We start from the raw sequence: 27,757 nt of genomic DNA on the forward strand, positions 1-27,757 counted from the left end.
TTGTCATTTTAGACGAGTTTAGCCTCAGCTAGAATTTCATGTAAATGAGTCATATATTGGGTGTGATCCCTTGTGTATGACTTCTTTCAGTATTTAAGAGCCCATCCACATTGTTGCATGTTATCGACAGTTCGTTTGTTGTTCATTTCAGTTAATGACCAGTGTTCCACGATGTAGACATGTGTCAGTCTGTTCGTGTATTCACAAATTGATGGTTATTTGGGTGGTTTCCATTTTGGGCCTGTTAGAGTTAAGTATATGTTTAACTTAATATAAGTGTATGTTTATTTTTTATAAAAAACTTCCTGACTGTTTTCCAAAGTGGCTTCACCATCTGCATTCCAAATGTGGGCGAGTTCCGAGGGCTCCTCAGTCCCACCTGCACTTGTATTGTCAGGATTTTGCCTGTTTGTTTATTTGACAGATGCTCTAACAGGTGAGTGGTACCTCACCATGGTTTTAATTTGCATTTGTCTAGTGGCTGAAGGTGTGAAGTGTCTTCACCTGCTGCTTACCATCCTTCGTCTTCATGGGTAGAAGTATTTGATCAAGTCTCTCTACCTTTTCTAAAAGTCAGATATCTGCATTATAAACATTCTCTCCCAATTGATGCTAGTGATTTCATTGTGTTAATGCTGAGGCTTTAAATTTTGATGAAGTCCAGCTTAACTAGTTTAAAATGTAATGATTTATTCTCTTCTGTTCCACCCATGATGTCTTTGCCTATAATCAAGCCAGAATGAGTTAGAACAAAGATTTTCTCCTACGTTTGATTTTTGAAGTTTAATGATTTTAGATTTTACATTTAGTCCTATGGTTCATTTGTGAATAATGTGAGGTGAGAATTGAGTAGTTTTTTCCTCATTTGATTATATAATTATTCTAGCACAGCCTGTTGAAAATACCATCTTTCCCCATTGAGTTAATTTAGTGCTTTTGTCAGAAATCAATTGACCACATATATATGGGTCTACTTTAATCTATATTCTGTTTCATTATCCTAAGTTCTCTTTTTACATCCTTGGCACACTGCCTTGGTTATTGCAGTTTTATAGTAAGTCTTAAAGTCATTCAGGTTAAGTCCTCCAACTTTCTCTTTTTAAAAATTGTTTTGGCTATTCCATCATCTTTTTGTTTCCATATAAATTTTAGATTAAGCCTGACAATTTCTACAAAAAATCCTGGTGGGAATTTGATTGGAATTGCACTGAAATCATAGATCAGCTTGGAGGGGAATGCCCATCTGTGAAATACTGAGTCCTTCAATCTGTGAACCAGGTCTACCTCTTTATTTAAGTCATCTTCATTTTCATAAGCAGTGTTTTTATGGGTTTCAGTATGTAGTTCTTACACATTTTTGTTAAATGTATCCTTAAATATTTCACTTTTCGGATGTTATTGTTAATGGCATTGAAACAAACTTATTCTAGTTGTTTGTTGCTAGCCTGTAGAATTACAAGTAACTTTTGAGTATTTACTTTCTATCCTGTGACCTTGTAAAACTATTTATTAGTTTGAGAATGTTTTTAAAGGACTTCTTAGAATTATCTCTGTAAAACATTATCTGTGATTTAAGAGTTGTGCTTCTTCCTGTCTAATCTGTTTACCTTTTATTTCTTTTAGTTTTCTCTTTGCACAGGCTAAGGCCTCCAGTACAAAGCTGAGTAGAAGGGCTGAGAAGAGAGCAGTTTTCCTTGACTTGTTCTTGATCCTATGGAGAAGCACTTCCATTATGATACTAAATACGTTAGCTATAGGTTTTCCAAAAATGTCCTTGATCATATTGAGGAAGTTCCATTTTATTCCTAGTTTGTCCATTGTATTCATCATAAATAGGTGTCAGATTTTGTCAAATGCTTTTTCTGCATCTTTTGAGCTGATGATATGTTTATCTTTTATTATGTCAATATGGTGAATCACATTGATTTTTGATTGATGAACCAACTGCATTCTTGGGATTAATGCCAGTTGGTCATGATGTATGGTCATTTTTATATATTGATGGATTTTATTTGCAAATATTTTATGAAGATATTTGTAGGTATGTTCATGAGAAATGTTGATCTTGGGTTTTCTCATCTTTTCTTATCCTTACTTGGTTTTGTGTCAAGATAATACTGAATTCATAAGATTCTTAATCCCCTTTATGTTACTTTATAAAATGTTTTTAGAGTTTGCATAATATTGGTGCCACATACAGCCAGATCACATGGCCTCTCTGTGAGAGAGGTGGACAGTTAAGAAGTGAAATGGACTTTGGAGTGACTCTCAGTGTCCTACTAAGTAGCGATGATAACAGCATACAGGTGTATGGCGCTACCTAAGTGCCGAAAGCGTTTCTTAGCACTGCACGTATGTTACCTGATTTATTCCTCAGTTGATTTTTTGAAGTGAATCATATTATTTTTCTGACTTAGAGATGAAGGCACTAGAGCACAGAGGTGAAGTAGTTTGCCTGAGGTCACATAATTAGGACAAGATTAAGCCAGGACCTGTACTCTGCCTTGTAAGGTTATGTTAACAGTTCATAGTCTCTGTGGTAACAGAAACTAAAGGCTTTGACAAAACACATAGATACACAACATGTTGTTTACATAACACGATAGTGTCTCAAGCTGTAATGTAACAATTCTAGGCGTGTTTCTCTAGGAAGGAGCAGATGATAAGGAGACCGCATATACATCTGATATTCTTACACTGAAATGTGTATTCTTTCTATCTTCAAAGATGTTATAAGGATGTGACTCTCTAATTCTGTGTTGACATAACATTTTTTTTTGACTCAGAAAATCAATATCTTATTTTTCTAGGCTGTAGTTTGACAAAGACCTGTGACCTGAGAATCAGATTACTTAAAATCAATCCTGGCTTCCTGCTGCCCAAGCATGCCGTGTACAGCCGCGTAGAGCATCGCAGGCCCTTGCTCTCTGCGTTTTTAGAAGGCCTGTCCTGGCATCAGGGCAGAATGCAGAACGCATGCAGGGGTGCATGTCTGCAATGCACTCATGCCCCGTTCACATGCTATTGAACTGCTGAACAGTGTATTTCTCATGGATTCTGCAGCTTACTGAGAAACCCCATTCGACAGGCCTCAAAGGATAGAGATAAAATTATGGTGTAAAAATATCCTTTCGCCTCTGACTTCCTTGATCTGTTCTAGAGGTTGTCCCAGAGTGAAAGCATGGGCATGTCTGTTTGACTCAGCCTTATTTGTGTTCCTGAGCCAAAGCCCCCTCAGGAGTGGGAAACAGGATTGTGCAGCATTCCAGCAACATTCCAGCCCTCTGACCTGGGAGCTGGTGATGGAGCCGCACGCCTGCTGTTACATGATCTCTATTTCCCTGCACTGCAGAGAACAGCTTGGGATCCAGTTTGCCTGATCATTTAATGGAGGCTGGTGTAAAGGAGGGAACATCAGAAGTGAAACACTGGGAAAAATAGAAAAGAAAGTAGAAAGAGAGGAACAGTTTAAAAACCCTCTTAATGTAATGAAACAAAGCAGGCATTCCCAAGCCAGGGCCGCCCTCAGGATGGGTAGAGTAGCGAGTAATTCGGAAGACGGAGGTCGTGCTCCTCTCTGATGTGATTTGTTGCAGCCTCAGTCTCTGCCTCCACTGCCCCTTTTTGAGGACATGCAGAGAGAAGGACGACCATGAATCTTCTACTGTGGGTTTGTGCTCACGTCTTCAGCAAACACCTCCCTAGTTAGTGCTTGAACCTGGGACAATAAAATCTCGGACTGTCCTCTGGAATGAAGACAACAACAACAAAAGCCTTTATCTATCGGATAAATTATTAATCATTGAGATTTATCTCCCTTGAAACCAGCAAAGCCAGAAAAATCAATCTGTCTTAGTCCTGTGTGTGCTGGTGGCTGCCTCACTCTGTGATGTAGGTCAGACTTGGACTGGATGCTCTGAAACTGCTAACAGGATGGAACATAAGAATGTAGGACGGAAGGAGAACGTCTCCTGTGCCTGCGGAGTCAGGGGAAGCAGCGCGGTGGGAGGGGCCGCTGAGGGGCGAGGAGCGCTCAGCCCTGCCCACTGAGTGGGCGTCTTCCCGCAGTTGTTGGAGCGTAAGGAGTGAGTGTCTCAAAGGAGGCGCTTAAAATACACAACAACTGCCCTTGGCTGCTATTTCTGTCGGGAAGAAGATCCCAGCCAGTGAGGCCAGTGGAGACAAGGCACCGTGGGTCTAGCTCAGTTTTGATATTGCAGTAGGTTAAAAATTAAGGTTTTTTCCCCCAAGGGGGAGCACCAGCATAGAAGGAGTGCATCCTCCAGATGTTTTTTGAGAGGGAGTGAGGGGAAGAATGCTTGATCCATTTCTCTTTAAAAAGGTAAAAAAAAAAAAACCCCAAAACGCCAGAAGGCTAGTGTGGTTAAAAATAAGCCTCAGCTGGATTTCCCCTTGTGTCTTGCTGCCCACTCACGTCAGTAGAAACCAGCCCTTGGAATGAAGATCTTGAGGAGCGGCGTCTGTTCCCTTGGACAAATAAGCCTTGTGGGTAGCCCCTGCAGTCAGAAACCAAGGACCAGAGAAAACAGCGGGTTCTTTACGGGCCGTGCAAAGTGGGCACCCCTGACTCCTGAGCGTGTCCTCGGACTTGTGCACTCAGGGCTACCCAGGCCACCCCCCCACATGTGTGTGCAGCTCTGGAAGCCGGTGGCCTGCGTGGAGGCCTTGCAGTGGCCGAGGCGTGGCTGTCCGGGGGGCTCCAGCAGCTCCTGCGGCATGCACTGGGCACGCTTTGAACAGCCAGGACGTAGCCTCACGGGGCGTCCTCCAGGCTGGCTGGGTGTGCTCAGACAGCAGTCCCCAGGAAGACCAGGGCTGGCCTGGGCAAATCGGCATGGTCACCAGCACTGAGCGGAGTTCCTGCGGTTACCCTAGACCCACCCTGGACGAGTCAGCCGTCTGGGTTCCAATCACTCGTCGCCACTTAGAAGCGAAGGATCTTGCATGCCGTACTTTCCTCACCATAAAAAGTACACCTGATGGATGTAAAGACTGAGATGTTACATGACACCCCCCCGAGTATATTTCAGTTACTACTGCCGAGGAACAAGCCCCTGGGACCCCAGAACTCAGTGGGGATAAAACACGTTATTTCATGCTCATGGATCCTGTGGGTTGGGGGTTGACCCAGAGTGGTCCTCAGTATGTGAGTCTGAGGTGGTGGCCCGATGACAGGGCCAGAGTTGTCTGGAAGTGCCCTCACTCCTCACTCGCAGGCTTCAGGTGATGCTGGCTGATGGCTTGGACCTCAGCTGGGCTCTTTGTGTATCAACCCCAAATTCATATGTTGAGGTCCTAAACCCCAGGACTTCAAAATGTGACCTTATTTGGAGATGGAGTCTTTAAAGAGATGATTAAGTTACATGAGGGTGTATGGGTGGGCAATAGTCCAGTAGGACTGGTGTGTTTCTGAGAACAGATCAGGACACAGATATGCGCAGCCGTGTAGGAAACACAGCAAGAAGGCAGGCTTTCGGCACCATCCATAGCTGATGAGTCCTACGTGTAAACTTCTAGCCTGGACCTGGCTTCTTGGTCCTTATCCTGAATCCACGGTCTTACATCAGTTTGCCCACTCACATTTCCACCTGAATCTCGTATACCTCAAACAATTGGTTCAAGACAAAATCAGTCTTTCCCTTGATGTGTTTGTGCTCTATTGCTGCATAACAATATTACTACCAATTTAGTGGCTAAAACAACACACATGTATTATCTCAGAGTGTCTTTGGGTCAGGACTCTGGGCACAGATTGGCTGGGTTCTAGTCAGGTATTGGCTGGGGCTGTGGTCTCACCTGAGGCTCAGCTGGGGATGCATCTGCTCATCTCAACCTGGTGTTGGCAGCATCCAGTTCCTTCCAGAATTCTGGCCTGAGGGCCTCTGCTTCTTGCTGGCTGTCAGCTGGTGGCCACCCTCAATGTCTTGCCATATGGAAGCTCACAGCTGGTAGCTTGCTTCTTCAAGGCCCGTAAGAGAGAATCTTCTAACAGGTCCAGGTACAGTTTCATGTGACTTAATCTTGTGCACACAGTCACACATGATTGGCCACCTTGGCTGTATTCCGATGGTTAGAAGGAGCATACAGTTCCCACCTGCACTGAAGGGGGAAGAATACACAGGGTGTGAACACTGGGAGGCAGAAATCATGGGGCCACCCCAGAGTTGGCCATCGCACCTGAGAAACACACCCCTCCCATAGTTGCCCACTTCAGTTGAGGGAAGCCTGACCCTTCCAGTTATTCTGGTCAAAATTCCAAGCCTTCCCCTTCACTTACATCCCACATCAAGTCCATCAGCAGATTCAGCTGATGCTGCTTTGGGATGGTGCCCAGCACCTGACTGTCTTCCACCTGCTCTAGTCCTTCTCTGGTCTGAGCCCAGCATCTCCCACCTGAATGGCTGCAGGTGGACAGCCTCCTGACTCACCCTTCCTTCTGCCGCTGCCCCTTCAGGAAACATCAGAATAGCAGGCAGACAGATGAATGCTTCAGAATGCAAAACAAGGGTAGATAAGCTGCTTCCTATTCAAACCCTCCAATAACTTCCATTCAGTCAAAATCTTCACAGAAATCTGCACAGAGCCGACCCTGACCCCACCTTCTGTGCTCCTACCGCTCCTCTCCAGTCTCCCGAGCACTCCCTCAGGGAGCTCTCCTTCCCTCTGCCCAGAGTCTCCTACCAACTCCTGCTCCTTGCTCTGAGGCTCCCTTTTCCAAGGGCCCTTCCTGAGCATTCTGTTTAAAATGTCATACCTACCTGACACACCCTGTCCCTCTTCCCAGCTTTGTGTCCCTCTTTCCAGTTCCATGGGTACCGAGCTACAGAAAAAGCCATCTTACCTGCCATCGGGATGCACAGGGCTGTCTCACCAACCCCCACCCTTTGCTTTGCAAGTGGCCTCAGTTACTCACCTGAGAAACTTCTCCTTATTAGGGTGTATTCAGGCTGACCTTGGACTCCCCAGGCTGCATTAAGCTCCCGTCCTAGGTGTTGCCATGAATCTCCTTTATTATAAACTGTCTCCTCAACTTACTGTGAGGTCACTGAGGAATATAAATTAAATGAGTTGCTATTTGTAATGTGCTTAGAATGGGACCTGCAAGTGGTAGACGTGAATAATTATTTAAAAATTAAACACAAAGAGCAATGCATCCTTTGTCTGTGCACCATGTCCTCAGGGCCTCGTCCAGAGTGGGCAGTCAGTGAATAATTGTAAGGGAATGAAGGAAGCTGACAAAATCTAGATGAAAATAACAAGGAAGTCATTGCATGAGTCACAAAAGACCTGCTTTATGAAACACGTTTCACTAAATGCCCTTTGATTGCCTTCAGGGCCTCCTAGCCCCCAACCTCCCAACACCCCCTCGAATTTCCCAAGAGTGTTCTCCAGAGCTCTTAAAAGGGCCTCTCTCCCCGATTTAAGGGCCTGAGCCCCGTTCAGACGCTCTTATCCAGTGTGTACCATGGGCTTGTTTTTTAGAAAGTTCTTCACATCGGACAGGTTTATTAATGAAAGCTTCTAAAGTGCTTAAAAACAATTTTCCTAAGCAGGTTAAGTGATACAGCTAGAATCATGTTTATTCTGTTCGTTTGCTTATCTAATTGTTTTTGCAGTGCAGTCCTTGAAGAGTGATCACAATTTGCAAATTAGTGGGATCTGAAGTAATAAGGTTTTTCAGTATCTTTAATTATACGTAAAGGTGGCAGGATAATGCCCTCATTTAGGGCGAGACAAAGGAAATTAATTAGATGTGAAAAAGTGAGACACAGAGTTCAGATATAGGAAAGGATTTCCTGTCTGCGAATGTGGATTCACATCTAGGACTGCGCAGAGTGCTGGGTCAGGATGCGTGCAAGTCTTTGCAAATAAGTTCTATTTATATTTGTCTAGCTTCATAGATTTTTGTGTCCTGGACACACAGGTTATGGAAAATCTCTCAAGGACCATGTGCAGACCAAGATGCTCCAGGTTTGTGATTTTATTGCAGTCGTTTTTTGAAGAGAGGAACTGTGAGGTGTTGTAATTATCTGTCGCCAAAGAAAGGGATACAGGAAGGTTCATTTGTAAATGGAACGCCTGAAGATAAATATTCCAGGAAATATCAATTGGTTTTGTGCTAAATTTGCTTTAAAAAAAACCCCAAATTAGTCTTTCTTTCACATATAAAATGCTTTCCAGCATGGGTTCATATTTTCTCTGCATTCCTTTGATGGACTTCTGTGAGTTCCCAAGCCATTATGACAGTCCTGCTTTTAAAGGAAACAAGGCACCGTTACATCTTGCTCAGTAAGATATTCTCAACCTCGCCAGGCACAGGAGGCCAGGGTACTGTTTCTCTGGCAGTCAGTCCCCTCTGCCCGGCCTCTGCCCCATCAGGTGCTGAACTGGCCCCCGTGGACTTTGCAGGACTGACTGCTGGCATTTTTGATCAAATCTGCCTTCAGTGGGTAGTGTGAAATCAGGAGCCTGAAACTGGCCAGGGGTGGAGTTTTATATTGTGGAAACTGGCAAACACTGTAAGTCAGAGACTCCTCCACTTGACCAGAGAGGATTGTTTAACACTGACCCCTGCAACGTGGCCCAGTCCTACCTGCACAGTCGTGCTCACTCAGTATTTCCCTGAGTAAAGACCGAGGAGCTGACCTACTGGCATTAATCACATGGGCATATTATTGAAGAAGTTCACCTATAGGAGGAGTGAAGCAATGAAGAGTGAAACTGTTCTAGATTATTATGCACCCATTTAATTACATTATTATTGGATTATTACAGATCACAGCTAAGGAGGTATGACGTCACATTTGGCAAGTTAGCTATGAAGATTCAGAATTCTCCACGAGAAGTTCAGCAATTGAATGATTCTGGTCTCAGAAGGGAACATGTCGCTTTCAAAGGATACCCTAAACACATCCCCACAGACCTGCATGGGGGCCAGGCTTTGAGATTTAGTGTCTGAGTGTTTTCCCCAAGGCCAATTTACATCCTCAGCCAGCATAATCTTCTGGACTAAAGCAGGCATGAAGCCAAGTTTGACGAGAAGTGATTTTTATAGATTTTGTTAACCAAATTATTGTCCTGTGATTAGATTAACAGGGGACTCTCTCCGGAAGCACTTATGTAGCTTTAGGATTCTTTAAATCTTAGCTCTTTCGCCCAAGGCTGATTTCTTTCTTAGAAAAGGAGACATATTCCCACTATTATTTTTTTTTAAAAATCACAATTTTCTACTCTCTTTTCTTTAAACTTCCACTGTATTTCTCAGTTGTTGTCAGGATTTTAAATACGAAATGAGGGAGGGCCGAATTAAACACCTCCTTGTCCAGAGCTCACTCGTGGGTTGTGAGTGTGACCAGCTCGTCTGTCAGCCTCTCGGGCCTCCTCCCTGCCGTCCCCTCCCCCGCCTAAGGTTGCAGGATTTACAGTGGTTGCGTTCCTAGCAAGACATTTGAAACTTCAGTCCAAGAAACAGTGTTAGGCCACTTTGGGGTGAGGGGAGCGGTGAAGAGTAAACATAAAACCCCACTGCCTTAATTAGGTGAAATCTTCTGCCTGCAGTACCTCACTGAAAAACAAAACAAACAAACAAAAACATGATCTCCACCCAGGCCAAAAAAAAAAAAAAAAAAAGGAATTAATTTCAATCTCTTATGAAGTTTTTAGAGAAAAATATGACAATACATTTGGTACCTAACTTCCCTTTTTGACTGGGTTGCAGCAGTCTCTACTTTCTGTGTGAAATATGTGTTAAACACCATGTTTATCACCACTGCTTTATTTCATGCAATTAGGATTTGCAAAAAGAGACTCAAACATAGCTTGAGAAGAACTGACTGGTGAGTCATATCCTTAATATCACACAGTTACAAAACAAAACAGACGCAGAAGGATCCCAGAAGTTCTCCCAGCTACTCTCTGATCTGCACTGTCTTTCTGTGAAGTTTCTGAACACTTTGCCCAAGTTCCTCTCCTGTTTCCAACCCTTCTCCTCCAGTGCACTGCCTTCTGTGGCAGGTTTAACAGTACCAACTTGTAGCCAGCGGTCACTTTCCCAGCCTTGTTTTCCTTAATCTCTGAAACACTCAACACGACCATCAACTTCCTCCTTTACACCCATGTGCCCTTGTCCCCTGACTCTCAGGTCTCCATCTTTGTCGCACCCTGGTTCTTTCCACCCCCGCTGTAAATGTTGGAGTATCTCGAGTCTTGGATCTGGAATCTCTGTTTATTTCAATTTGCTGTTTGTAATTTCGTCTAATTCTGTGGCTTTAAGTACCCCAGAAGTTTTTGACTCCCTTGCAAGACATTTGGTCCTGTCCCAAATGTCCATTGAGCCATTTGGTCCATAATTCATTACATAATACAAACATTTGATTTCATTAAAATTTTATTTATGTTACTTTTCTTGTAGTTCATGGAGAGTTTTGGATTTCACATTTACTCTTGTTCTTCCTTGTCATGAAGTTTGGTAGGCTTACTCTTAAGTTGATTGAGAATTGCTCCCAAGTGTAAATTGACCTGATTATCGGCTTTATGATGGTTATATCTAGTAACAGGTTTGGTTATATGCATTTGGTTTTGTCAGTGTTGTGAAGTTAGTGGCCATATTTGCGTGGGTGAGAAGAACCTCGGTGAGGTATTTTCACTGTTTTGCTGTTTCTTTATTAACATTTCAGTAAATCTCCACATTGAAGGGTGTTGCACTGCCATCTGATTTGGAAATTTACTGTGCCAGCCTTCAGCTTCGTGGTTGTTCCTGTGACCACTGTTCAGTACTAATGTATAAACATTTCAAATTGGGGTGGAAATCTTGGAGCTCCTGGTCTTCTTCTGCCTCTGGCATGTCTTCATGGACATGTGCTCTCTCAGCATAATTCATTAGGTCTTCTAAATTTTTTTCTGCATTCTCCACAATGTATTCAAATTTTCATTTACATCTTCCAAATGGAAGTCGCAATAACGTGGATGCACACTTAGGGGTATTACTTTCCATTGTCCTATATTGGAGTGCTAACACACATAAAGAAGATATGTTTTGATACAGTGATTGCAAAAAGTGAAACAAGCATCCCTTTGCTTGAACATTTGGTAGGAGCCATCAAATCACACTCATATTTGTGGTCTTGAAATCTGCCCATGCACAATGGTAGGTAAACGTTGAGATTTCTTTCCTTGGCAAATTCAAGTACTTTCTCATATATGTATCTGTATTTTGTTGCCTTTTCATTATTAGTGCATAAATCAGTTGTATGGTATAACCCAGTATTTGACTGGGCACAGTAATAATTGAGTGAACTGTGTTGGTGCCATCTTGAAGGTGCCATCACTGAATAATGTGGTACTGGCACTTCAATGGCCAGTATTTCATAAGAGGTGGATGTGAGAATTCTTCCATCATCCTGAGCACTGGAATCAAGCATAAGGAATTATTCTTCACATCTAGTCACTTTATACTCCTCTGGAATTTTAATTCCATGCAGTGAGGTTGGGTTTGGAGGTCAGTGTCTGTTTCGAATTTTATCTGCTTGCCTCTTGAATGAGTTTAGCATTAACAGGACCTCTCCATTGTGAGTTACATGGAGATTCTCTGGAATCCCTGTGATGGTGTTGCATTTGATTCTTCTTAATGCTGTTTTAACTTACTTTGGGGTTTCCTTACTTTTCCTTCGAAACCAGTGTTGTGCTAATGTCTTCCTGTCCCATCTTGAATGACTGTAATGTTATCCGAATCCTGACTAGCTGTACATCGGACATTGCAGATTCTCCTCTGTTCATAGCATTGGTACCTTCTATTCCTATCTTTGTTAAAGGAATAGAAATGGTGACAAAACCATTGTAATTGTAGCATTGGCTTCCTTTTTGTAAGTATACTAATTTCTGCCATATTGGCTGAGAATTTTCAAATAAAGATGTCACATTGCCAAGCAACAGAAGAAGGGCTATTCTAGTCTATTCTGTTCTATTGCCATCTGACCAGTGGTTGCTGGTTCACTGGCAGGGAAAGCCTTACTAATGTCTACTGGATCAGCCAGTAAGTAGACAACAGCCAAGGGCATGGGGATCCTGGCTGATTGACAGGTTAAGTGTGGGAGCCACACCCACTAAAACCTCTCCAAATAGTGGCAGATGCTTGCCATCTACCGCAGTAGTACCTCTGTAGGACTTCAGTTCAAGGAAAACAGTGCCCATTCACTCTGGGCAGTGGGATAGTTTTGAGGGGATTAATTAGATGTTTGGTGTCCCCCTCATGGAGGCCATTATTTCCGACTACCTTGTGTTAGGAGAGCCACGCCAGTTCTCACTCCTCCCAAGTAAGCAAGACACTTTGTAAATGTTTACTCAACGAATTGGCTGCCCATTTTCTGTAGCAGCTTGACCAAGTTCCTTCTTTCAAACTCTGCCCTTATTGAATGACCCAGCCACGTCCAACCGAATGCCCAGGGACATAATGTACCCAGTCTTATGAGGTCACGTCCTCAACTTCTCGTCCTCTGTGCATTTCTCTAACTGTAGGACTCTTTTCAGTGCATCTAGCTATTATAAATCTCAGTCTTCTGGAAGATTCAAGCCCCGACCCATCTACCTAACCCCACGTGTCTTAACAGATAGGCCTCCGAGGCAATAAAGATTATTATTGGCAATACAGCCACAACCCCAAATTATTGGACCAGTAAAACATGATAGTATTTTTATGTATCAATCCTGTAGACCAAAAGTATAAACAAAGTTATGGGCTGTTTGAACCCAAAGATGTTTTCTATGTGTGGGCATTTTTCACAGGACCAAGTATCAAGGAGCATTTCTCATGGACCAGATATGCTCCAAGACGTTTTTGATAGGACCAAATTTCAAGGACCTTTGGTGTGAACCAGATATATCAATAGGCATTTTGGGCAGGACCAAATGTCGGCTAATCTGTGACTCTCAAATTTCTCTCTCTAGTCCTAACCTCTACCCACACACTTTTATCCAGGTGCCTATTTGGCAAATCCACTTAGATGTCTATTGGCGTCTTGAACTTAACAGAATGTTGTCTTCTCTCTCAATCTTCCCCGTCTCAGAAAATACATCAATAACTACAGTTGAAGAATCTAAAAATTCTAAGTTGGAGGTAACATGCTTCCAGAACCCATCTCAAATCCTGCTTTCTTCCATCTTTCCTGCTGTCATACCATCATCTTTGCCTGAACCATTAAGCTTTCTGTATGGTCTTCTCTACTCTTAGCCCTTCTGTGTGATTCTCCACACAACCTCTAGGGAGAAAATGAAGAATGATAATCAGATGGTATCATTCTCTTCTCATATCCTGCCAATGGCTCCTATTTACCCTGACCCAAGAGGTGCCCTTATCATGGGGTCCCCACCAGCACCCACCTTTGTTCTTTTCCCACCACCCACTGCTACCTTTGTATCCACTCCTACCCCATTCTCACTGGATGTCTTGATGTTTCTCAAACAGCTCAAGCTTCTTCCTGGTTTAGGGCCTTTAAACGAGTCATCTCCTCTTCCGTAAGTCATTTTATTATGGCTCCACAGGGCTGAGTTGTCATTCAGGTCTCAGTTACCTATCACCTCTCAAGAGAGGCCCTTCCAGACTGCACAATCTAAGGTAGCCTGTGAGTCCTTAGCATCACATTGCTGTTTTAATCATACCCACCCGTCTCCTCTGACAGTACAGTGTTCATTTGCATATTGTTCATCTCCTCGGTTCTAATGGAAGCTCCGTGAGCTAGACTGGGCCGCTTAATCATGGCAGCCCTAGAGTCCAGAACAGTGTCTGATCTTACTAGGGGCTCAAGAATTGTGTAGAAAATAAGTGGATAAATTGATGACTGTTTCTTCAATTTAAGTGGAATCCATAGTTGGATAAACATAGGGGAAAAGGATAATCTTCACTAATGTTCTGCTTGTCTGAGGGGCTAGTCAGTCCCTAACACAACCATGTTTTCATCTCTCTCTCTCTTTCCCCACCCCTAATCTCTTCGCATATGCAGACTCTCGTACGTATGTGTATGCAGTGTAGTTTTGATAACTTTCCGTGCTGTATTGAGTACAGACTATATTAAGACCATAGTCTTTCAACCAGTGTCCTGATCATGTGTAAACTTAGAAGAATCATAGTATATGAAATATCAGTAGATTAGAGAGAGAAGGAAGGGTTGTAAGACAAAAATGAAAAAAAATAAAGACCGAATGCTTGCTTTTCTAAGAGCAAAGAATGAAATTTGTCGGCCTGATTACTGATTCATTTCATCTCCTTTTCCATTCTGAAAGATTTCCAGAAACCATGGAATTTCAAAGTCATGTTCTTCTGTACTTGGAAACTAAATGATATAAATAATTCTCAGTAGGAAATAAAATGATTGATATACGTAAATAGGAAAGAAATGTTCTTGGATTGGTATTTCCAAAAGGTTTCCAAGCTAGCTTCACATCTAGGCCTAAGAGCATGTAATCAGAATTCCCGCTGGCTGACTTGGGCCAGTTAGGGCAAGAACAACGGCAGTTTCAGCCTCTTCTCATGTTCCCAAAACATGTAGATGGTCCATGAGAACTGGCAAAATTAGCAGCAAAGGGAAATAATCCACACGCAGTACAAGTTGTAAAGGTATGGGGGAGAGACTCCTAGAAGGGAGCATTTCATCATGATAAGATTGGCAGGAAAAAAAGGAAAAATAATGACCTGTAGTCATGAAAAAAAAAAAAAAAACCTCTCAGAATTAGATTCAGGACTCCACAGCAGGATCCTTATGCCACAATGGGAATGCCATTTCTTCCATTACAGAGAGAAGTACTGAATGAATAAGCAAACATTAATAATAGCTGGAAGGAAGATTATGTTCCACTTCCTTAAATTTCCCTTATAATTCAAGGATTACTCTTTATAACAAAATACTGTTCTTAACGACACTTCACTTGGAAACTTTGAAGTTAGAATTGGAACTAAATTGTAGTGGGAAAAACCAAAGATAGAGATCTCTTTGCATGTCTTCCCTGCAAACACCATTGTAATAGTGAAGTCACATTTCAGAGGAAAACGTAACCCACTCTGCAGCGCCCCTCACAGCAATGCCTGGAGGGGGCTTGGGGCTGGAGTCGCACAGTGGCTCCAGACAGTGTCCAGAGGGCAGTCTTTGGGGCAGATCTCGTTTTCACCTTCCTGTTGATGTTGTCTGCTCTTTTTTGTGAATTTATTCTTTTGTGGACACTGATACCATTTAGGTTTACAGAATGTAAAGGGAAAGAGGCTTTAAACCAAAGCCCTTAATTGTATTTCCTCGTTTGGGGGACATATAGGCCAGAAAGCAGTAGGGAAGGGGCAGTCTTGACTAAGCATGGCGGTGTGACAACTCTCCACTTGACTTCCTGCTCTTGTCTTTCCCGGGGCAGACTCAGAGCACGCCGTAGACTCAGGGCACACCTGTCAGAGGGCGTTGGGCTGCAATCCCCTGGGTCAGTGGCATGCGTGATTCCCCTGTGTTGTACCCATTTGGACTCTGTTCCGAGGACACCAGCGACTGGATTTGGCTTTGTCTTCCTGTCACCTGGCCTCTGCCTTGAACCCTGACAGCTGTTTGAGCTGGGGCCGCACTGCAGCTGCACACCCTACCCCCTCCTCTGCCCCCTTTACCCCCGCTGCACTCTCAGGGAGGACTCTGCTGCCCTTGTCTGAGTCCCTTCCCGAGGGCTGGTCTGTTGGACGGCCTCCTCTCACCCTCCAGGTCTACTGGTCCCCGTCTGCTCAGCATGCTGCCCGTTGGATCTCAGTTAGGCCAGTCGCTTTGCCTGATTTACAGACGATGTCAGATGTCATCTATTGCCAGCATGGGGTGCGAGAGGGAGTTCAGCAGGAGTCAGCCTTCAGGAATTTCCTCCTGAATGTTGTCTTCTATGGACTTCAGCGATTTTCAGATATCTCCCATGAACAGGCGGCATGCTTATGCTAAATTAAAATGTAAATGTCCGTTTTGAAGTCACACTGAAAGAATTTGGTATTCTGTGCCTCTCTACTTCCTGCTTCAAGCTCACATCTTACTCTGTAGATGCCCACTATGCCCCTGTTAGGGCTGACTCCTCCTTTCACATGTGGAGATACTGAAAGAGTATTGATCATGAAATACTGAAAAGCAGTCTTTTCTCCCTGATGTAAGGAAATACATCTCTGCAGAGAATCATCTAATCACACCATTCAGTCAAAATAAGTTTATGATTTTATTTTCTTAGTAATGTGAAGGAAAGAATACTGGCAAATTTTCTAGATGAAAGGAAAAAATTCAGTGTCATTTAAATATTTTTATTTGTTTTGTATTTTTAGCAAGTTTTTAAAATTCGTACTTTTTTTTGAGATGAATACTCTTATTACCCTCTGTGATGGTTGATTATATGTGTCAACTTGACTGGGCAAGGAATACCCAGATAGCTGGTAAAATGTTCTTTCTAGATGTGCCTGTGAGGAAGATTCTGGACGATACTAGCATTAGAATCAGCAGACTGGGTAAAAGAGGTCACCCTCACCAGTGCTGGTGGGCATCATCTAATCAGTTGAGGGCCTGAATAGAACAAAAAGGCAGAAGAGGGTTAAATTTACTTTTTGCTTGAGCAGAGCTGAGACATTTATTTTCTCCTGCCCTCAGACACCAGAGCTCCTGGTTCTTAGGCCTTAGACTCAAATTGAATTGCACCTCTGGCTTTCCTGGGTCTCCAGCTCACAGAGGAAGCCTTCTTGGCCTCCATGATCACATGAGCAAATTCCTATGATGAATCTCCAAATACGTATTTCCTATTGTTCTGTTCCTCTGGAGAACCCTGACTAATATACCCCTACTCCATTTTTATTTCTATTTCCTCACACGGAAACTCAGTACTCTGGGGGCAGAGCACATCATTCTGACCATGTGGTATTACTGACATTAAGCACTTTCTCCTGCTACAGTTTTAAAGTGTGCACACAGACGTGGTTAAGGTCGTAAGATGAGGTCCATCCTCATGAATCCATTCTAGTGCCCCCATTCACCGTCTAAGCGATGCCTTGAAAGAACCAACACCTCTGTCCCCTTAGAAGCAAAGAGTGAGTACCTTTCGGAAAAGTTACCTGAAGTACAGCAAAGGCTGCTTCCCTAAGGAATGTGCTTTTATCTGGATAAAAACAATAGATGATAACGAGTTTAGGTGGAGCGTATGGGTCGAAACTAGTTACACGTTTGAGAAGACTTTTAAGAAGACTTCTCCTTTTAGTTTCTCCTAGGCTGCAGTAAGAAGTAAAGTGACGCTGATTTTGACAAGTCACTTAACTAGCTTTGAAGTTAAAGTAGGATTTTGAGGAACCCTTGCCTCAGAACGTTGTCTGTAGCCAGTTGAATGACTCCTAGGCAAGGAAGTCTAATATGGGTGACGACCAGCGTCTAAATCTGTTTCAGTTACACAACGGCGTAAATCGGTCATGAGCCACAGAGAAATTGGCAAAAATCTGGGCTTCGCACTAAATGCAGGAAATCTTGAATGTCCTATTAGAGCACTTCAATTTTCTTCTGTAAGTAAGGCTGACATATAGGAAATTTTAAAACAAGAGGCATGAGATAAACAAATCTTTGTGGGTGGTTATGTAAAGGTTAGCTAAGATGGGAAACTGGAAGTTTTGGGGCATTCGAGTAGTTATTTTGGCAAGAGATATTGGAGGCTTGAATTAGAATGGCAGTGGGAATAGGAATGGCAGGATGAAGTGATGACAGTCTGCAGGGTGGGTGACGCGTTGTAATTAGGACACCCGGCAGAGGGAGGAGGCAGGTGGTGCGTGGCGATGCCCACGCAGCACCTCGGTGGTTGGTGCTGCTACTCATCACGTCAGAAATGCATTGTTAAAACAGACTGGAAGGGCACGTTGGCACATGTGGCATCTGATGTGTCTCCGATACCTGCTTGCCCATATCTTGCAGGCAGATGAAAACGTAGTCTGAGTTTCACAAGAGCCGTTAGGGCTGTCAGTATAGATGGTTCCCAGAGCCCTGGAAGCTGTTGAGAATGTTCAGAGAAGACTGAAAAAGAGAAGAGAAAGAGCCTTAGGAAGTACATACCCTTAAGAAGCAGGTAGCGGAAGGCAACTTAGGAGGTGAGGAAAGATCAGAGAGCCAAGGGGGAATCAAGAGAAAACAGAGAATCAGGGGTTCACAGTTCAAATCAGGGTAAGAAGTAGTAGAGGCAGATGGCCAAAGGGAAGGCCTTGGGCTGGTAACCAGGACAGTGATCCTCTGGGAGGGCAGACCGAGTGGAGTGGAGGGACTGCCGAGTGACTGGAAGGTGAGGAAAGAGGGCAGGTGGACCTCTGCCACTCCCTCCAGCAGTTTGTGGAAGAGGCAGAGTCAGGGCAGTAGACTGATAATAAAACAACATTTTTTTCATTTGGAAAATGAGATAATTATACCCACCTTGAAGGACTTTTGCGAAGCTTAAAGTTGGTTTTTATACAACACATAACAGTGTCTGGTGTGTAATAAGTTACAGATTCTATTTCTCTTTCTCTTTTATTAGTTTTCTGTCTTTTTCTATTTCTGTTATTGCTGGTGATTAGTAAAATCAACAATAAGAGAGAAACTTGTGAAGCTGTATGAAAGGAAAACAGGTGAGCAGAGGAAAAGACTGAGTGCTAAGGAGCTGGGGCTGACTGTTTAGGGGTGGAAATCCATGATGAGAAGAAGGGGTTGAAAAAGTTGTCGTCGCCGAGCTGTTTTTACAGTCCACAGCCCTTCCGACACCAGATGTGTGGGCATTCCATGCCAACAGCCAGTCCTGCAGCTCTCTGGACACTGGGTGTCCTGCAATTCAGCGCAGTTCTGACACTAACTGCCTGCGGTCAGCACTTGCCCTGCAGGTTACAGGCTCCATCCCACAAGACTGCCCCACTTCAGATGCCCTTCCCAAGTACTGCCCAGGGCACCCATCTTCTGTCCAACTTGGCTGCAAAATCTGGGGTTCCTCCAGCTCCCCCCTTTCAGGGTCAGTAATTTGCTAGAACTCAGAAAAGTGCTTCACTTGCTATTACCAGTTTATTACAGAGGATCCCAGTCAGAAGCAGCCACAGGAAGGAGGTGCATAGGGGCGAAGGTAGAGAGTAGAGGAGCAGACCCCCAGCACCCCCTGCCCCTGGGTGCCCCCCACCCAGCACCCCGACGTGCTCACCAGCCAGAAGCTCTCTGCACCCTGTCACGGGCGGTGTTTTCTTGAGGTTTCACCGAGCACCGTCTCCGGCCCTCTCCCCTCCCTGGGGCTGGGGCAGCAGTGGGGCTGAAAGTCCCAGCCCTCTGATCGTGGAGCCTTGGTCTTTCTGGCCACCAGCCCCCACCCTTAAGCTGGGTGGGCCCCAGCCCCCACTCATCTCAGGAGCAGGCAGAAGGCACTCTTTGCACTCCTGAGATTACAAGGCTTTTAGAAGCTGTGAGCCGAGAACCGAATGTGCGTTTATCATAGTTATTAATTTGGAAAGGAAAGTGTGTTTGTGTGTGTGTGTGTGTGTGTGTGTGTGTGTGATGGCATGCTTTATGGGAAAGGTAGATTCGAGTAGAACAGAAAATAGGGAAAGGCTAGTTTGCAAAATTTAGGGGAGAAAATAAGCTCACAGGAAGTCTGAAAAGGGTTGTATTTCTTTGACAAGCTGCTCTTTTATGTGAACTACAGCCTAGGATTTAAGTCCATTGATTTTGGGTCCTGTAATAGTTACATGTATGATGTATAATTGTATTCACCTTACATAAAATAAAAAGTTAGTTATATGTAGAAATGCACTGAGTATCCCTGTAAAGTTGCGAGTTGCAGCGAATGAGATAACGAGGGAAGGGACAGAAGCTTGAATGACTATAATATCGTGTCAGTGTCATTCTGGAGACATTTTTTACGAAGATCCAGTGTTAATCCTGTAAGAACCTGGCCAACCTAGTTTCACCTGGGCTCATGTGTCCCAAGGATCACAGTTATGGTACTAGAGTTGAGTGGCAGTTCCGTTTCCAGACCCGGCATCTTGCAATATCCTTAATGATGACATTTGATGCCTGTGTATATCGTAATTGTTAATTTGGAAAGGAAGGTGAGTATGTGCGTGTATGTCTGTGTACATGCGTGTGATGTGTGCGCAAGCTTCTATGTGTGTGTGTGGGGGGGCACACGCACAGTCTGAGGCCAGCTCCACAGGCAGGCTTTAATCTCCAAGACTGACTTCTCTGAATTACACTTGAGACTGGCACCACCTGGCTTTGTGTTTTCAGGCAGAGGATTGCATCAGTGTGTTTTTAAGAGGATCTTGGCACTTTCTTGAGCCTTTTTTCTTGGTTGAGCATGGATTTCTTCTTAATCACATCTGAAACAGGGTGATTAAATAGGACACAGACTCCAAGCGGGGCGAGTGTTCTCCCACACCTCGTAGATAATCGCTTGGCAGGATGTGCTGTTTTAGAGCATCCTAAGGTTTACTTAGGTGTCTTTGTGTAAACAGGCAACTTGAAGGAACAGGTAAATCTTCGAGCACAGAAGCTGTTTAATAACATTATATTTGCTGAAGATGTTTTTATCTATACCTCAGCTTCATGTCTGAATTTGGGGGTTCCCTAAAGTAATTCAGCCTGTGAGCTGCTTGTCTCAGCGAGGACTTCCTTGTCTGTTCACTGAACGTGCTAGTAGTTCATACCAGTATAATGTGACATCTGAACAATTTTTATGTAAAGTTTTTATTGAGATACAGCATAATTTACCAAAAAGCACGTGTATCAGCAAACCAGTGTATTGTGAATTCTTTCCATTCCCAGCCTTGTCGTTAACCTCTTGGGCAGTCTCAAAACACTATTCATCCTAGAAAATAAATTTTCTTTTACACAGCAAATTATTTTATGACTTCCTTCCTTCTTTCCTGAGGAATAGCCAATAATTCAGTCCTTGCTTTATAATATCATAACTTAGCACCTTCCATCCTTAGAAAGATAAGGATCATAACAGCACTCAATCTTGTATATCCTGTCTCCCCATCAGAATCGTAAGTGCATGAAAACTGTGCTTGTCAGCACAAGATAGGAGCTTTTAGTAAGAGTGGGGCTGACTCCTCCTCCAACAGGATGAACAGAGCAGAGGTAGTTTGGAGAGTGGCTGGCCGGCGGCCAGGATGAATCAGGTGAGTAGAGAATGGCTCACTTTTGTCTATTTTTCACCCCGACAACCCGCAGAGTGTGCTTATCTGACTGTCCCAGGGTAGGCTGTGCCCCTGCGCCTTGAGGGGTGCCTCGGGAAGCTGTGATGGGCACTTCTCCTCTCAGGAACCTTCCCTCTCGCCCACATTCAGCTCAGTTCTCCCTCCTTTGTGTCCATCACCCCCTTGAAGCCTTCCCCAGGCTCTGTGCTTCCTCTGGGTCTGATGTCTCCGCCCTCCACACTGACATCTCCACATCCCACGGTCAAATCTCGCTTGCCCTGACTTCTGTTCCCTGAAAACCAGTCTCCCCGTGTTACCAAGTAGTAGGCACTTGCCCAGTTATTAAGGGTTTTAATGACAGAAGATGTCTTGATGTGCCATTTGCTTTATGACAGGAGACCCATTTTGAACAAAATGCCCAGTGGATTGTATCTCTGATAAAAATGTTAAGGTCCCCTCATAAGCACCCTTTCTTAAGCTCCCATCATATACCCAGAACATGTAAAATTTAGGAATTTCACTTAAGTTAACAGCAGTCCTGTAACACTGACATTATTATGACAGTTTCATAAACTTAGGCCTAGAGTGGTTAAGTGACCTGTCCGGGGTGACACAGCATGGCAGTGTCAGTGAAGGGATTCAAACAGAAGCATAACTGAATTCAAAATTCCCAGCCAACAGGAGATTTTCTACAGACAGTGATTCACGGAATCCACACAAGCCCCAGGGACACCTGGGGGCGGAGCCTGTGGGCTCACAGTCAGTCATCCTCTCATCGCCCGCTCCCGACTTTTCCTCTCCCTGGGATGGAGCGAATCCTTTTCCCCACCACATGTTGTTATTACACTGTTCTCAAATGGCAAGGAAAAGCTACACATCACTGAGGGGAAAAAGCCAAAGGACTTGTGTCACGTCACCATGGTTATAATGACAACAGGGCTTTCTAAAGTGTGAATTCAGATAAACACATCTAAGGTAACCATTAACGTGGAGAAACCTTCTTTTAAAGAACCTTCTATTGTTTATATACAGACCTAGAGCATCATTCAAGAACACTGAGGGGCACCAGTTTGGACCAAGTGTCGCCCTTAATGGCTCCCAATCACCCACAGAAGAAAGTCCAAGTCCCACCACTGGGGAGAAGGCCCCGCTCAGAGTGGGAGACCTCAGAGTGGTTCAGCCTCACACTCAGCCCTGTGCCGCGAACTCTCTTGAGGTGTCTGGATTGTGTCTCTTTATTTTGTGTGTGTGTGTGTTCACTATTTTAAAATATTTAGTACTTAATAATTATAACATAAATTTCCAAACACTTTGGGGCCTCTGGTTGGAATCTCTCCCTTCACTTCGCAGGAGGCAGTCCCACGGGAAGATCCTAGTGATCCGCAGGCAGCATCGCCCTGTGTGGCGTGAGTGGCCCCCTGATGTGTCCCACACATGGCTCCTGCATGCCCTTTCTGTCACGAGCAGAGGTACCAGCCACCATATGTACTAGGTACTCCCACTTGCCATATCTCGCACTCAGCTTCTCTCCTTAATTCTATGAACTAATGTTCCTGGGAAACATGATCAGCTCTTTTTTATAAATCTGCAATTGCAATTTTGGGGAAACAGTGCTTCATTTCCCCATGGTCATGTAACTAGTACATTGCAGAATGAGGATGCAAACTTAAGCAGTTCTTACTCTAAAGTCTGGGAAGTAATGAGTGGCATTCTCTAGCACGTGCCTCGTCTAATGTAGCCGCTCTGTGGCTGTGGTGGTAGCAGAGCGGCTGCTGTGGATGCTTGACGGGCTCAAAGGAAGTCCAGGAGCTCTTTCACCTCTTTTTCATGGTTAGGCCTTTTCCCTCTTATGCTGTTATGTCACAAGTTGAGAAAGAGGAGCCAGCAAACATCAGAGCATCTGAGAAAATTGCTCCCACCTGGCGTGGGGCTGCGCCAGGTGGCCCTCCCTCCGTCCCCCAGCCCGTAACCCTATGTAGGCGGCGCCTGGTCCGGGAGAAGCTGCAGAATGTTAAGTTTCCCTGAGCGGCGGGCAGGGTGGGAGGCACCCAGCACTGCACAAGGGTGGGGTCTGGGGGAGGGCCGTTCACCTCCAGCAGATCTGTAGACACATTTAACCCAAACCAGTCTCCTTGTCTGTGTCCTTGGCTGCACTGCACCTGTAAAAACTAAACATTTTTGTTGTGAGTGTTGAATCGATCTCAGAGGGAATGCAGATGGTGAGGAAGAGGTTAGCTGGAATGAAACAAGGTGAGTACATTTAGGGAACAGGGTCGAAGGTGACAAGACCCGAGGAAGGGACTGGCAGGCAGGCAGGAGAGGCTGACGGCGGACCAGCACCTAGCATGGTTTGTCTCTTCGGGGCTGAGGGAGCCAGACCGCGTGGGGTGGCTGAGCCCAGAGCCCTGGGAGGGGAGCCGGCAGGGAGCACGGGCACAGGGAGGTGCGCAGCCTGCGGGCACCTGCTCACCGCCCACGGGTGAGTCCCGGAGGGTGTGCCGCAGGCCAGGGGCGTCGGGGTGTCTCCTTGTGGCATTGGCCGCCCTGAGGCCAGCAGTTGCAGGGCTGTGCGCCTGCAGACGCGGCCTCCCACTGGTCCGCATCTGTGAAAGCTCCTGCGGGCTCCCTGAGGCACTGGTGCCCGCAGCCCTGGCCCAGCCCGGCGGCTCAGGAGGCGAGGGTGGCATCCAGGAGCCAGCAGCCCCGCCTGAAGACCACGCCTGGCTCTAGGGCGTGAGCCACTCTGACAAAGCCAGTGGCCTCCTCTGTGGTGGACATTTCGTGTTTTAAAACCTGCATTGTGCCTGCAGTGTGATATGTGACAGTTAAGCTGGACGCTAGAGCGAGTCGCTGATTTGTTTGTGATTTAGGTGCTAGTCTTGTCTCCACACCATCTCATAAAGTGCTCAAACTAGAATTCCTGGGGATTTTTGATCATATAAGTAAAACTGGGTTTAATTCTGCTTAGATCCTTGCATGGTTTGTAAATTCTTCAGAAGGAAATTGGTTGGCAATAATAGTAACTGTGTATTGATTGTCATTACATGCTAAGGATTTGATATAACTTATCTTATTTAATACCCATAACAACCCCATGTGGCATAGAAGAATTAATTAATTTGCAAAGTCACAAAGCCGGTGGGTGAGGATAATAGATGTTCGTATCTGCCCAGTGTTCCTGCTGACGTCACCTCTCAGTATGGGGAATTGCCTCTCACTCCCCTGAGGGACTTCTGACTGAAGTCGCCATCCCATCACCACCCCACCCACATCCTCAAGGACTGTTCAACTCTGTGTCCTTCAGGCCATCATGGCTGGTCCTGTGATGGGCATGGGACCCGGGCTCGCCAATGAAAAGCTTTCCCTGGGGTTGTGTAAATGGCCACTGAGAAGGGTGGGTGTTCTCTCTTTCTCGTGGAGTTTCGGGCTGAGTGATGCAAGCCTGCGTCTGCTGCACCTGCTGTCCCACGCCCGGCGACTGCAGGGAGCCATGTACTTCTGCCTCAAGGGAATGCAGCCACTGAGAGAGAGGAGGGAGGAAGCAGGAGGCCCAGACTACGCACGTCCCAAAATAGTCAGGACAGCTCCATCCCTCGCCTTCCCGGTTACGCAGAGATGAGTTACTTCTTTCCATTCAGCAGCTTTGAGTTGGATTTCTGTCGCTTGCAGCCGTGCGCTGGCCTGACCGTGGGAAGAGCTGGGATTCAGACCTCGTAGTTTCCTCTGTCCTTAGGCTGGCTGTATGGTGAGAGGAGAAAGACAAGTCAGGGCTCACCTCGCTGGGACGTTCCGCATGTCTGTGGGCTGCAGTCCCCCCTGGATCGCCAGTCCTTCAGGCTGTGGGGAGGGAGGACAATGATTTGCTGCCATGGGGTGTAGAGGACTGGTGGCCAGAGAGGAGGCCTTTGAGCTTGTTGAATGGGTGTAAGTCAGCCTTGCCCTGGCCCCCAGCCCCAGCTCAAAATCTTCCGAGTTTAATTACACACAAAAATGAATAGAAAGTTGTAAATTACCTCCTGTCATTAAGTGAAAGTCCTTTTATTGTTCCCTGAAGACCAGGCAGGTTTTCTCACAGTCACTGTCGAACCTCATCAAACACACGCACACACGGGCAGGTGTGCATACACAGAGCCATGCACGTGCACACAAGCAGCCTTAAACTGGGAAGGGAAACAGCATGGCACCCGATGTCTCCCTGTGGCTGCAGAGCAAAAGGAGCCAAGCAGGGAGAGACCAGATGCCGGCTACCTCCCTTGTTAGGAATATGAGCCACAGATCCCATATGGAAACTCCCTCCCTCTGCTGTTCCCCTCCAAGCAGGGGGTGAACTCCAGCCACTGCTCCTCACTACAAGGGCAGCATCAAGCAGTGGTTCCCAAACTTTTGTAGACACCTGGGTCATCTGGGGAGCTTAGTGAAAAAGCAGATTTCTGATAGAGTTTGGCTGGGATAGGGCCCAGGCGTTTGTTGTCCTAAGCAAGCTCTTTTGAGGATCCTGATGTGCATGACCCTCTGAATCACCTTAAAAACCCCAGGTGACAGCAAATATCTGAGGTCCTAGTCCTCTGTTGACGCTGTGCTTTGCTTTCCCCTTATTCCAAGCAAAGATGGAATGTCTCAGGTTTACCCCAGATTCTTCTTTTTCTACACTTTTATTTCCATCATTTTCTTCCCCCATCATGTTAATTGTGAATTTCATATTTCCCCAACCTCATCTTCTATTTTTATTTTGAGAAAAATCACTGCTGGTGGACGAGCTGATGAGTCACAGGTGGACTAAGTGTTCTGGCAGTACTTCCTCCACTGGATTTATTAAAACGTCTGGAGGCCTTGGCAGTGGAGACAGAGACGACTGCGGGGCTCTCTGTTCTGTGTGACTAGGTGTTTACAACTTTGCTTCCTATTGGCATTAGCAGGTGCTTATTCTGGTAATGAAGCCATGAAGAAGCAGCCTTCCTGGTTAGTATATGAGCTGTATTTGACACTGGAAGAAAGTGTCAGTGAACGGGTGATAAAAAGGAGCAGTCTTCTGGAGTTGGGTCCTACTACTGGTTTCTCCCATTTCTGTCAAATTTGTGTCTCACTGTGCTGTCATAAGATAAGGGCAGAGGTTTTTTTGTATCATTTCCCTTCTTGATATTAGGAAACTCTTAGAATCTGCTTGCCAAGGCTTGCTTCACGGCTGGGCAGTTGATCTGTATTTCCCTGTCTCAGAGTTTGGTGTTGGTTTCCATGCAGGTGTGTGTGTGAAACAGGAGGAGACGGTCTTTGTAGATGCAAAGCACATGGCTGTAGGAGCCAGTGACCTCTGTAGACTCCTCGCTCATCCTCCAGAGCATTTGCCTGAATCCACGGCAGAGGCCTGCGTTAGGACCCAGCATCTCCGACTCTCCCTGGACTGCACGTCTTTGAGACCTGAGTGCTGTCCGGGGTCCCTCCTGTTTTCCGGGAATTCCCAGCGTCTAGTACAGTGCCCAGCAAGTTGTTGATAAACTGTGTATTTTTAAGTAAGTCTTAAATATACATGTAACATTAAATAAACATTATACTGGGAACCCAAAGAAAGTCCTGCTAGTTTCCAGAGAGCAGACAGACTGGTCCATGTACAGTCACAGAAATGGAAGAGTTTTGGGTTCTCAGCAAAACAGTGGAAGCTGGAAGACTTTCCAACAGAAAAGTACCTTCAAAATCCTGAGGGAAAGTGACCTTGAATCTGTTCTATGCCCAGCCCAACTATTAATGAAGGAGATTAGAATAAAGATATATTCAGGCTTCAAAGTTCTAAGTGTTTGACTCTCAAGAACCCTTTCTTAGGAAGTACTGAGCAACATGCAGCTTCAGAAGGGAAGAATGACGGGTGGGAAGCAGGGGTTCCAGTGCATCCTGGGGTGCCAGTGGCCAGGCACAGAGCCTGGCCAAGGGTTCTGAGGCAGGTCAGAAGGCTCCAGAAGGCGTCCTTCGAAAAGACGAAGCTGACAAGCTACCTGATACATCTGAAATGGTGGAGAGGAGATTTAGACAATGAGTGGAGTGTTTGGGGTAAACTTTATGGGAGGTGCAGATAGCTACGCAGTCAAAAGGGAGATCATTATTTCAAACGGGGATAATAGAACGCGCAGGAAAGGGAAAGCATCATCAGACTGCAGCACGTGCCTTACTGTGGGGAGTATTCACATAATCATAACGACAGAAACAGAGACTGTTGATAAAACCAAAACTAACTCTGCTGAGGGGAAGGGGGACAGTCAGGACGCTTAGCCATGGTTGAGCCCTGCGGTGGAAGAGAGCTAATCCCTGTTTCCGGAGTGGCTAGTCCATAGGTTTTGCCTACATCTGAGAAGTTAAAAAGTAGCAATATAATCATTTTATTTTAAAAAATAGAAACAAAGACACAAAAGAATCAGAAAAAAAATGAAATTGGTTGATGTGTGAAGTACAGGAGAATCTTGGGGCCCTGTTCTTTTCCTCACAAGCTTTGCAGAAATCGTCACATTTTGAAACTGTGAGCATCTATAATAAAACCCAGCAAACCAACAACATACTTATTATGTGGACGACTGAGCAGATCGC

General features: G+C 45.1%; 4 long non-coding RNA genes across 5 annotated transcripts in view; 3 read left to right on the plus strand and 1 right to left on the minus strand.

Moving 5' to 3' along the window:
* LOC140691429 (uncharacterized) overlaps positions 1 to 27,757 on the plus strand; it is a 151,237-nt gene that overhangs the window by 56,142 nt on the left and 67,338 nt on the right. The window lies entirely within an intron of this gene.
* LOC140691382 (uncharacterized) lies at positions 321 to 3,124 on the plus strand. Its single transcript, XR_012067015.1, has 2 exons — positions 321 to 436; positions 2,811 to 3,124. It is a non-coding gene; the product is annotated as an uncharacterized lncRNA (long non-coding RNA).
* Positions 3,411 to 7,039, minus strand: LOC140691472 (uncharacterized). 2 transcript variants are annotated; one of them, XR_012067105.1, is made up of 4 exons: positions 6,935 to 7,039; positions 5,818 to 6,120; positions 4,436 to 4,997; positions 3,411 to 3,746 (listed from the first exon to the last, which is right to left on the minus strand). It is a non-coding gene; the product is annotated as an uncharacterized lncRNA (long non-coding RNA). The 2 variants fall into 2 exon arrangements; XR_012067104.1 differs by having other exon boundaries at positions 3,411 to 4,997.
* On the plus strand, positions 12,008 to 22,440 carry LOC140691451 (uncharacterized). The gene is made up of 3 exons (XR_012067075.1): positions 12,008 to 12,052; positions 21,031 to 21,169; positions 22,220 to 22,440. It is a non-coding gene; the product is annotated as an uncharacterized lncRNA (long non-coding RNA).

Source organism: Vicugna pacos, chromosome 35 (assembly GCF_048564905.1).
Source record: "Vicugna pacos chromosome 35, VicPac4, whole genome shotgun sequence".
NCBI classification, from domain to species: Eukaryota; Metazoa; Chordata; class Mammalia; order Artiodactyla; family Camelidae; genus Vicugna; species Vicugna pacos.